Raw genomic sequence first — 12744 nt, 5'->3', positions numbered from 1 at the left:
GGCTCGTTCGGGCGGTAAAAACCCCTCCAACCACAGAGCTCTGTCTCTTTTAAAGCAAGTTGCTTTTCTCTTCATGCAAGCTTTCCTCACCTGCACATTGCACACACTGATTGTGCTGTCTCATGCACACAAACACAGTTCATAGCAAGAGAAGAAAAAAAAAATTGACTTTTCATTCACAGGTACACCACCTGCAACACGCAATGCCTTTTGCCTGGCTGCACTTCCACACACAGCCAATAGTTCCTGACTTTAACTTACTGTAGAGCAAGGACCCGGATTCCACCGTCTTCTGCCCGCATTCGAACACCACTTGTAATATTTGGGGGTTATTTTAGCTTAAAGGTAGAGCTTACCAGTGAGCTGAGTCCACGCCAGATATGCCGTTTTAAAGGCTTGTAGGCCCACTTTTATTAAAGAAAGAAAAGTCCGATAACAAAATAGTTGCCCACACAGGGGTTTCAGCTTTCCACAGCAATAATGTACGTAGAACCAAAAATACCAAGCCACCTGGCTCTCTTTAGCAGCACTGCTGCTCAGACTTCTGCTGCAGCCCTCTTGGCTCTTTAACAGAGTTCCTGTACACCCAGTACCTCAGCACTCTTTACTAGCTTCTTTTTTTCAGCCCACAAGCTTGGACCCTCTGTCTGCTCTGACAGACCGACCTGTGCAGACCTGCACACTTCTTCCTTACTCGCCTGGACTCCTCGGGAGGGTGGAGCCCAGAACCATGGTGTTGGCTTTGTTTTAAGCCCAAGACCCACCTGTGCAATCATCCAGCCAGACTGCTGGCTGTTCCCAACACCCAGTCCCAGGATTGGAGATTCCGTACTACCACAATATATATATATATTTATTTATATATTTTTTTTTTTATATAGTTAGGTTGAATAAAGACACAAGTCCATCCAGTTCAACCACAAAAAATAAAAAATAAAATATCATACAATCCCATATAACCAATTCTATACACACAGTTGATCTAGAGGAAGCATAGCATGATTCAATTTGTTTAAAGCAGGGGAAAAAATTCCTTCCTGATCCTTCCTAAGGCAATCGGATTTTCCCCGGATCAACTTTACTTATAAATGTTAGTACCCAGTTATATTATGTACATTTAGGAAAGTATCCAGGCCTTTCTTGAAGCAATCTACTGAGCTGGCCAGAACCACCTCTGCAGGGAGTCTATTCCACATTTTCACAGCTCTTACTGTGAAGAAACATTTCCATATTTGGAGATGAAATCTATTTTCCTCTAGATGTAAAGAGTGCCCCCTTGTCCTCTTTGTTGACTGTAAAGTGAATAACTCAACACCAAGTTCACGATATGGACCCCTTATATATTTGTACATGTTGATCATATCCTCCCTTAATCTCCTCTTATCAAGAGTGATTCAGTTCCTCTAACCTTTCCTCATAGCTGAGCTCCTCCATGCCTCTTATCAGTTTGGTTGCCCTTCTCTGCACTTTCTCCAGTTCCCCAATATCCTTTTTGAGAACTGGTGCCCAAAACTGAACTGCATATTCCAGATGAGTTCTTACTAATGATTTGAACAGGGGGAAAATGATCTCTCTCTCTCTCTGGAGTCCATATTTCTCTTAATACAAGAAAGGACTTTGCTCGCTTTGGAAACCGCAGCTTGGCATTGCATGCTATTATTGAGCTTATGAGATTATATATATATATATATATATATATATATATATATATATATATATATATATAATGTAGCACTAGCCCCAGAAGGAGCTGCTGAAGTATGTTCAATTCTACACCCTGCCTCTCAACCCCAAAAACAGTCTCAACCCCTCTGGCACACCTGTATGGTAAAATGAGTGTGGGACCCAGCAGTAGAGAGAAACACAGCAATGGTACACTGTACAGTATATTTACCGTAACCCTGGTACCCATCACTTCACCAGCTGTAATAATAAATAGATAGAGACTCACGGAAATTGTCAATTAACCATTTAGAAAGTTTACTGAGAAAATAGCACAATAAACACTGCAGTAGCTTAGGAATAAAAAATGACAATAGATAACAGTCAATGTGTACATGAAACTTCAAAATTCAATGACCACCATAAGGATGTACATGCAGACAAGTGCACAGTAAGACATATGCTCAATATCCTCAAACACTTATATTGAGTGCCTCCCAAATGACCTCCAAGCATGCACACCAAATCTGCAATAACTGTTATGAACACACAGTAGTACAACACAATAAATATATCCTGTACTCAAGGGCTCCCCCTAGGTTACAATGCAAAGTGAACCATAGTACTTTGTAGGAGCAGATAGAAGTCCATTGTCTTCTTGGTCTTCAGCTAGCTCAGGGTATTAGACTGCTGTATTTGTAAATCCAATAGGGAAACAAGTGGACAGCAGACTGTATGATAAGTGATGCACTGATAAATGTGTACTTGCAAACAGAAGGAAATTGTAATACTTTCTCCTGAGCAGTGGATGTGATGCAGCATTAACTTTATAGCGGTCATAAACCGGATGTGACCAGAACTGTGTGACTGCGACAGAGTAAACCAAACATAAGTAGGTGAAAGTAAGTGATTTTATTAAGATAAATGCATATAATGTGAATTCACCACCAATACCAAACAGAGTGAGAAAACCAAATAACAGTGACAACAAACCAACCAGTATATATAACAAAGGGGATACCAGAATCATAGTCAAGCCAGGCCAGGGTCATAAACAGGAGGTCAGCAGATGGGGGAAAAAGGAGAAAGGGATCAGGTTGCAGGACAAGGTTCCAGGGATGCAGGAATAGACAGGATCAGGTACAACAGGTTCAGGATGCAGGAATCAAGGATCAGGATAACGAGTAACAAGATGCAGGTCGGGGCTCAAGGACAAAACCAAGACAAACATGTGAGTGCTTGCCGGGTATTTATAGGCCTGTGATTGGCCTCAAGTGACACCTGATTGCAGGAGGTGCTGTCTGCTCCACATTGCCAGGATCCATCTGCTGGTGGAGGCCAGTACTGCAGCCCAAAGATGACATAACACCAGCAGGGAAAAGCTCTCCTGACAGTTCCAAACTGCCAGGAGACACCTGCTGGTAGACCTCAGAACTGCACGTCAAAAGACAGATACTACCAGAGGATGGAACGTTTCCTAACAATAGCACAGGGAAGGCAACCCTGAAGTTCTACTGTATGCAGTGTATAGATAATTAAGAGCAGTTCTGTGGGACTACAAGTCTCACAAGCAGTATATCGATGAACACAGTTATTCAACAGTACACTATATTGTTCTGGGCAACAGGCCCAAATGCTTGCAAGGCTCCTTTCCTGATAGCTTACTCTGATCCAAGCTGGCGCCGTAACACCGCCCCGCTCCTTTTGATGACTGATGACTGCACTGCAGGAAGCCTTTAGAAGCCTTGGGATTCAGGTCCCTCTGCACGCTGGTCAAGCTGGCTGTGCTCTGAAACACCTCTGAGGCCGAACGATTCCGCTGCGCACCTTGTAGGCAGCAGTCTGTCGGTCACACACACAGACCTCACTGCAGACAGGTCTTGAATGGTGCCCCAAGAGGCTGAAAAATGGCCTCACTGTCCCTTTTATTTGCTTACCCAGCAGGCTGTTCTACTGCTTGGCCTTGTGGGTTCATAGACTGAATTAAGCACATGAGTCACTTCCTCATTAGACTACCAATCCCACAATGCATTGTAATGCTGCTTCACAGAAACTAAAGTCTTACTAGCATTTAAAAGAAAGGACACTTTCATTTAAAAGAAAGGTCACTAGAGGGAGCCAAACTCTTACTTAAAGAACATTTCATTATTTAGCATGATAACTTGGTCACAACCCTGGCGCTACATATATACAATATCTCACAAAAGTGAGTACACCACTCACATTTTTGTAATCTTTTCATGTGACAACACTGAAGAAATTACACTTTGCTACAATGTAAAGTAGTGAGTGTACAGCTTGTATAACAGTGTACATTTGCTGTCCCCTCAAAATAACTCAACACACTTAATGTCTAAATCTCTGGCAACAAAAGTGAGTACACCCCTAAGTGAAAATGTCCTAATGGGACCCAATTAGCCATTTTCCCTGCCTGGTGTCATGTGACTCATTAGTGTTACAGGGTCTCAGGTGTGAATGGGGAGCAGGTGTGTAAAATTTGGTGTTATCGCTCTCACTCATACTGGTCACTAGAAGTTCAACATGGCATCTCATTGCAAAGAACTCTGAGGATCTGAAAAAAAGAATTGTTGCTCTACATTAAGATGGCCTGGGCTATAAGTAGATTGCCAAGACCCTAAAACTGAGCTGCAGCATGGAGGCCAAAACCATACAGCCCTTTAATAGGTTCCACTCAAAACAGGCCTCGCCATGGTCGAACAAAGAAGTTGAGTGCACGTGCTCAGTGTCCTATCCAGAGGTTGTCTTTGGGAAGTAGACATATGAATGCTGCCAGCATTGCTGCACACATTGAATGGGTTGGGGGTCAGCCTGTCAATGCTCAGACCACACCGCACACTGCATCAAATTGGTCTGCATGGCTGTCGTCCCAGAAGGAAGCCTCTTCTAAAGATGATGCACAAGAAACCCCACAGTTTGCTGAAGACAAGCAGACTAAGGACATGGATTAAATGGAACCATGTCCTGTGGTCTGATGAGACCAAGATAAATTTATTTGGTTCAGATGGTGTCAAGCATGTGTGGTGGCAACCAGATGAGGAGTACAAAGACAACTGTGTCTTGCCTACAGTCAAGCATGGTGGTGGGAGTGTCATGGTCTGGGGCTGCATGAGTGCTGCCGGTGTTCTTACACACAGTGTCCACCTATCGAATAGTGTGAGGGTCGTACTGCGCAGGCGCAGCGCTTGCGCAGTACGGGAGACAAGGAGAAGCCGGACATCTCCAAAGAGCGCCTGTGCACTGAGTCCAGGTTGAAGCCCTACCATCCAAGTGGACATAGGGTTGGTCACAGTAACAGCTTTACTCGCCACGCTTCAGGCACGGCCTCGCTTCACTCGGCTAGTTTATATTCTAAGTCTATGTCCACTTGGATGGTGGGGTTTGAACCTGGACTCACTGCACAGGCGCCGTTTATATTTGGAGATATTCGGCTTCTCCTTGTCCCCGTACTGCGCAAGCACTATCTGATTGGACACTGGCACTAGAGAGCTACAGTTCTTTAAGGGAACCATGAATGCCAACATGTACTGTGACATACTGAAGCAGAGCATGGGCAATTAACATATCCACTCCCCACTCACATTCACAGTAATAGGAAAAAAATGTATATAAATAGCCGCACTTAGGTTAAAACCTGATTGCTGCTGCCTTAAAGATCTACGGCCCCCTAAGGAGCTGATGATATGCAAGTATATATATATATATATATATATATATATATATATATATATACTCGCGGACGTTTACCACGTGATCGCTCCGTCAAATGTCAAATCCCCTCTCTGTACCGATCAGTACAGCGGAGGGGGAAGAGATTGGTGTCAGCAGTGCTGTGGGCTGCATCTGCAGTGCGCACAGTGCTGCTCACCGAAAATTAACCGCTCAATTCCCTGCCAATACTCTTTAATACCCTGCAATACCCAATACCCTGAAATACTCTGCAATACCCAATACCCTGCCAATACTCTGCAATACCCAATACCCAGCAATACTCTGCAATACCCTGCCAATACTCTGCAATACCCAATACCCAGCAATACTCTGCAATACCCTGCCAATACTCTGCAATACCCAATACCCTGCCAATACTCTGCAATACCCTGCCAATACTCTGCAATACCCATACTAGGGATGAGCCGAACACCCCCCGGTTCAGTTTGCACCAGAACTTTCGAACGGACCCCAAATTCGTACGAACTTTAGAACCCCATTGAAGTCTACGGGACTCGAACGTTCGAAATTAAAAGTGCTAATTTTAACGGCTAATATGCAAGATACTGTCCTAAAAAGGGTTTGGGGACCTGGCTCCTGCCCCAGGGGACATGGGTCAATGCCTAAAATGTTTTTAAAAATGGCCGTTTTGGCGGGAGCACTGATTTTAATGACGATTAAAGTGAAAAAAAAAGTGAAATATTCCTTTAAATATGGTGCCTGGGGGGTGTCTGTAGTATGCCTGTGAAGTGCCACGTGTTTCCCATGTTTAGAACAGTCCCTGCACAAAATGACATTAAACAGAAATAACATCAATTAAAACTGCTTGCGGTTTTAATGTTATATCTGGTTCCTGCAATATGGTTGAAAATCATTGAGAAAAATGGCATGGGTAGCCCTCCCTGCCCATTACCAGCCCCTTTGGGTCTTGTACGCATATTAAGGGGAACCCAGTACCCATATTAAAAAAAGGCAATGCGTGTAACCCCCAGGCCCTACAGTGGTGTGAAAAAGTGTTTGCCCCCTTCCTCATTTCCTGTTCCTTTGCATGTTTGTCACACTTAAGTGTTTCGGAACATCAAACCAATTTAAACAATAGTCAAGGACAACACAAGTAAACACAAAATGCAATTTGTAAATGAAGGTGTTTATTATTAAAGGTGAAAAAAAATCCAAACCATCATGGCCCTGTGTGAAAAAGTGATTGCCCCCCTTGTTAAAACATACTATAACTGTGGTTGTCCACACCTGAGTTCAATTTCTCTAGCCACACCCAGGCCTGATTATTGCCACACCTGTTCACAATCAAGGCATCACTTAAATAGGAGCTGCTTGACACAGTAAGGTCCACCAGAAGATCCTTAAAAGCTACACAACATGCCGAGACCCAAAGAAATTCAGGAACAATTGAGTAAGAAAGTAATTGAGATCTATCAGTCTGGAAAGGGTTATAAAGCCATTTCCAAAGCTTTGGGAATCCAGCGAACCACAGTGAGAGCCATTATCCACAAATGGCGAAGACATGGAACAGTGGTGAACCTTCCCAGGAGTGGCCGGCCGCCCAAAATTACCCCAAGAGCGCAGCGACGACTCATCCAAGAGGTCACAAAAGACCCCACAACAACGTCCAAGGAACTGCAGGCCTCACTTGCCTCAGTTAAGGTCAGCGTTCATGCCTCCACCATCAGGAAAAGACTGGGCAAAAATGGCCTGCATGGCAGAGTTCCAAGGAGAAAACCACTGCTGAGCAAAAAGAACATCAAAGCTCGTCTCAATTTCTCCACAACACATCTTGATGATCCCCAAGACTTTTGGGACAACATTCTGTGGACCGATGAGACAAAAGTGGAACTCTTTGGAAGGTGTGTGTCCAAGTATATCTGGCGTAGAAGGAACACTGCATTTCATAAAAAGAACATTATACCAACAGTAAAATATGGTGGTGGTAGTGTGATGGTCTGGGGCTGTTTTGCTGCTTCAGGACCTGGAAGACTTGCCGTGATAAAAGGAACTATGAATTCTGCTGTCTACCAAGAGATCCTGAAGGAGAATGTCCGACCATCTGTTCGTGTACTCAAGCTGATACGAACTTGGGTTCTGCAGCAGGACAATGATCCTAAACACACCAGCAAGTCCACCACCGAATGGCTGAAGAAAAACAAAATGAAGACTTTGGAGTGGCCTAGCCAAAGTCCTGACCTGAATCCTATTGAGATGTTGTGGTATGACCTTAAAAAGGCCGTTCATGCTCGAAAACCCTCTAATGTAACTGAATTAGGACAATTCTGCAAAGATGAGTGGGCCAAAATTCCTCCAGGACGCTGTAAAAGCCTCATTGCACGTTATCGCAAACGCTTGGTTGCAGTTGTTGCTGCTAAGGGTGGCCCAACCAGTTATTAGGTTTAGGGGGCAATCACTTTTTCACACAGGGCCATGATGGTTTGGATTTTTTTTCACCTTTAATAATAAACACCTTCATTTACAAATTGCATTTTGTGTTTACTTGTGTTGTCCTTGACTATTGTTTAAATTGGTTTGATGTTCCGAAACACTTAAGTGTGACAAACATGCAATGCAGAATGTTGTCCCAAAAGTCTTGGGGATCATCAAGATGTGTTGTGGAGAAATTGAGACGAGCTTTGATGTTCTTTTTGCTCAGCAGTGGTTTTCTCCTTGGAACTCTGCCATGCAGGCCATTTTTGCCCAGTCTTTTCCTGATGGTGGAGGCATGAACGCTGACCTTAACTGAGGCAAGTGAGGCCTGCAGTTCCTTGGACGTTGTTGTGGGGTCTTTTGTGACCTCTTGGATGAGTCGTCGCTGCGCTCTTGGGGTAATTTTGGGCGGCCGGCCACTCCTGGGAAGGTTCACCACTGTTCCATGTCTTCGCCATTTGTGGATAATGGCTCTCACTGTGGTTCGCTGGATTCCCAAAGCTTTGGAAATGGCTTTATAACCCTTTCCAGACTGATAGATCTCAATTACTTTCTTTCTCAATTGTTCCTGAATTTCTTTGGGTCTCGGCATGTTGTGTAGCTTTTAAGGATCTTCTGGTGGACCTTACTGTGTCAAGCAGCTCCTATTTAAGTGATGCCTTGATTGTGAACAGGTGTGGCAATAATCAGGCCTGGGTGTGGCTAGAGAAATTGAACTCAGGTGTGGACAACCACAGTTATAGTATGTTTTAACAAGGGGGGCAATCACTTTTTCACACAGGGCCATGATGGTTTGGATTTTTTTTCACCTTTAATAATAAACACCTTCATTTACAAATTGCATTTTGTGTTTACTTGTGTTGTCCTTGACTATTGTTTAAATTGGTTTGATGTTCCGAAACACTTAAGTGTGACAAACATGCAAAGGAACAGGAAATAAGGAAGGGGGCAAACACTTTTTCACACCACTGTATATACTCAGAACAGCAGTATACAGGTGGTGCAAACAAGACAGGGACTGTGTAGGTTTGTTGTGTTAAGTTGAATCTGTTTGTAATTTTCAACTGGTACATTTTTAAAGTGTAGCTCCAGTCAAAAAAACTATTTTTAAGCTTTTTGCAAAACATAGGGAAGGGTTATCACCCCTGTATAATTTGTTTTGTCGTCCATCTTTTTTCATCTCACTTGCTGTTGTCTCCTTCCGTTTGCAAGTAGGAGATGTTTGTAAGTTGGATGTTTGAAAGTAGGGGCCTGCCCTATATGCTCTGCAGAGATGGCGGTACAAGGTGTTGGTTTTTCCACAACATTGTAAGCCCTCAAAGTGACTCTTGGTGGGCGCTGGAGCGCCCTGCTGTGAACGATTATATCAAGAATTGTAATTACATGCCATTGTTGAACAGTGGTAGAAAAATTGACCTTTGGTGGTTGTGGTGCTGGTGCCACAACACTATAAGTCCTCACAGTTACTCTGGGTGGGCACAGGAACGGGCCCTCCTGTGAAATATTATATCAAGAATTGTAATTACATGTCCCTGTTAAACAGAGGCAGAAAAATTGGGCCTTAGGCACTGGTGCTGGTGCCACGACACTGCAACCTCTCCCATATACTCTAGTTTTATTGCAGGAATTAGCCCTGCTGCAAAGCATTGCATCAAAAATTGTAATTAAACGCCCCTGTTAAACAGGGGCAGAAAAATTGGGCCTTAGGCACTGGTGCCACCACACTGCAACCTCTCCCATATACTCTAGTTTTATTGCAGGAATTAGCCCTGCTGCAAAGCATTGCATCAAAAATTGTAATTAAACTCCCCTGTTAAACAGGGGCAGAAAAATTGGGCTGATGGCATCACCCAGAACCAGAAATGTTCTTCCAACATATCAGCGGAGGAGGAAGAGGATAGACAATCAACATAACAGGACAGTCACTCAGCATCAACATAGGCAGTCTTGAAGGGATGTGATATTTCAAAAAATAATTATTCGGTTACATCAGCTTCAGGTGCTTGGAAGCTGTGGGTGATCCAAGACTGATTCATCTTGATGAAGGTCAGTCGATCAACTGATTCGGTGGACACGCGCACCCTGTGATCGGTAACAAAGCCACCAGCAGCACTGAAGGTGCGTTCCGAAAGAACGCTGGATGCAGGACAGGCCAGTAGCTCAATTGCATACTGTGCAAGCTCTGGCCAGTGATCCATCCTCAAGACCCAGTAAGACAGAGGATTTTCGGTGGGAAAGGTGTCCAAGTCTGACCTTGCCCCTAGGTATTCCTGCACCATGTAAATCAGACGCTGGCGATGGTTGCTGGAACCGATCATACCTTGGGGCTGCGGACTAAAAAATTGTCTGAAAGCATCAGTCAGACGGCCACCTTCTCCACCGCTCCTTCTGACCGATGCCTCAGCAACACGTTGTCCAGGACCAGGAGTTTGTAACCTCCCAGTCTCTGGGAACGCGTTGCCCAGACCTTTCTGCAAGGCCTCCCGGAGATGTCTCATCCTCTGCTCCCTCTGCGATGGAAAGATAAGGTCGGCAACCTTACCCTTGTACCGTGGATCAAGGAGAGTGGCCAGCCAGTAATGGTCCCTCTCCTTGATCCGAAGAATACGAGGATCCTTCCGCAGGCTTTGCAGGATCAGGGAGGCCATGCAGCGTAGGTTAGCTGAGGCATTCGGTCCAGAGTTCTCTGGGTCACTAAGGACAACATGATCTGCAGCTACCTCCTCCCAGCCACGTACAAGTCCACGTGTTTCTTGGGACTGTAAATCATCCCTACAAGACTGCTGCTGCTGCTGATGCTGAGTGCCAGCCTCCACCTCCATGCTGACACAATCATCCTCCTCCTCCTCCTCCTCTTCCTCCTCCTCATCCTCTTCCTGTGTGATGGGTGGCACAGCAGGAACACTGTCTGGATAAAGGGGGCCTTGAGAGGCAAGGAAGTCCTCCTCTTCCTGCCTCTGTTCTGCCTCAAGTGCCCTGTCCATTATTCCACGCAGCGTATGCTCCAAGAGGTAGACAAGAGGTACAGTGTCACTGATGCATGCACTGTCACTGCTCACCATCCTTGTGGCCTCCTCAAACGGTGACAGGACAGTGCATGCATCCCTGATCATGCCCCTCTGGCGTGGTGAGAAAAAACCGAGCTCCCCTGACCCTGTCCTGGTGCCGTAGTCGCACAGGTACTCATTGATGGCCCTCTGCTGCATGTGCAGCCGCTGCAGTATGGCCAACGTTGAGTTCCACCTGGTGGGCATGTCACATATAAGGCGGTTCTTGGGCAGGTTCAACTCCTTTTGGAGCTCAGCCAGCTGAGCACAGGCATTAAATGATCGGCGGAAATGCACACAGACTTTCCTGGCCTGCTTCAGGACATCCTGTAAGCCCGGGTACCTGCCCAAGAACCGCTGCACCACCAGGTTAAGGATGTGAGCTACACAGGGCACATGGGTCAGTTGTCCCTGTCGGAGGGCGGAGAGGAGGTTGGTGCCATTGTCGCAAACCACCATTCCTGGATTAAGCTGGCGTGGCGTCAACCACCTCTCGGCCTGCCCCTGCAGAGCTGACAAAACATCTGCCCCAGTGTGGCTCCTGTCTCCCAAACAAACCAGCGCAAGCACGGCATGGCATCGTTTTTCCTGCGTACTTGTGTAGCCCCTGGAACGCCTATGGAGCACCACTGGTTCTGAGGACAGAGCACTGGAAGAGGCCATGGAGGAAGAAGAAAAGGAGGGGGTGGAGGAGAGAGGTGTGTCACAACCAATAGTAGCATTTTGGAGGCGTGGTGGCGGAACAACCTCCAACACTACTGCACCTTATCCTGCATCCTTCCCAGCTGCCAGAAGAGTGACCCAATGGGCCGTGAAAGACAGATAACATCCCTGACCATGCCTGCTGGACCATGAGTCAGTGGTAATATGCACCTTACCGCTGACCGCCCTGTCCAGCGAGGCAAGGACATTGCCTTCCACATGCCGGTAGAGAGCCGGAATCGCCTTCCGTGAGAACGTGGTGTTTGGGGACCTGCCACTGAGGAACCGCACATTGTACAAACTCACGGAAGGGGGCCGAGTCTTCCAACTGAAAAGGCAGCAGTTGAAGTGCTAGCAATTTAGCCAAGCTAGCATTCAACCGCTGGGCATGTGGATGGCTGGGAGTGAACTTCTTTCGCCGGTCCAGCAGCTGGGGCAGGGACATTTGCCTGCTATAATCGGACGTGGGTGTACTGCTAGCAGAGTGCCCGGAAGCACTTGGCTGTGACACACCTAATTCTACACCTTCATTCCTCTCAGAGCAGGTTTCACTTGTCTCAAAAAAGGCCCACACCAAAGAACTTTTAGAATAACGCGCAGAGGCAGCGCCCTGCACAGGCGGAGCTCTGCGGTGTTATTCAGTCGGTGTGCTGCCCCTAAGCTGGCCCCCGGGGGGCATCCTGCCTCGTTGGACATGTGCCTCCTCCTCCTCCTCCTCCTCCTCTCTCCTACCAGGCACCCACGTGGAGTCAGTGCCCTCATCATCCCCTCCCTCTTCATCGCTGTAGCAAACCTGGCAGTATGCTGCAGCTTGTGGAACATGACTGCCAGATTGCTGTCCTTCTTGAGCATCCCCTCTCTCTGCATTCACGCTACTGCCTTCCTCTAGCTGAGTGTCATCATCAGAGCCTACAAAACACTGGGCATCCTCCTGGAGCATGTACCCAACACTGTGCTCAAAGAGTTCAGGAGACTCCTCAGGAGGACGTGGTGGGTCTAGGGAAGGAGTCACTGATGATGACATTGAGACGAGGGAAGATGATGCGTTGGCAGCTGCTTTGCTAGTACCCTGAGACTGGGTAAGAGAGTATGAGGAGGATGAAGAGGGCTTGGTCATCCATTCTACCAAGTCGTTGACATGTTGCGGTTCAACATGTCCAGCTGCCGAAAA

The sequence above is a fragment of the Lithobates pipiens genome, unplaced genomic scaffold (assembly GCF_037356315.1).
Source record: "Lithobates pipiens isolate NorthernLeopardFrog02 unplaced genomic scaffold, aLitPip1_a1.2 Scaffold_30, whole genome shotgun sequence".
NCBI lineage: Eukaryota > Metazoa > Chordata > Amphibia > Anura > Ranidae > Lithobates > Lithobates pipiens.
The sequence above is the reverse complement of the archived record's forward strand: the minus strand, read 5'-3'. Positions refer to the sequence as shown.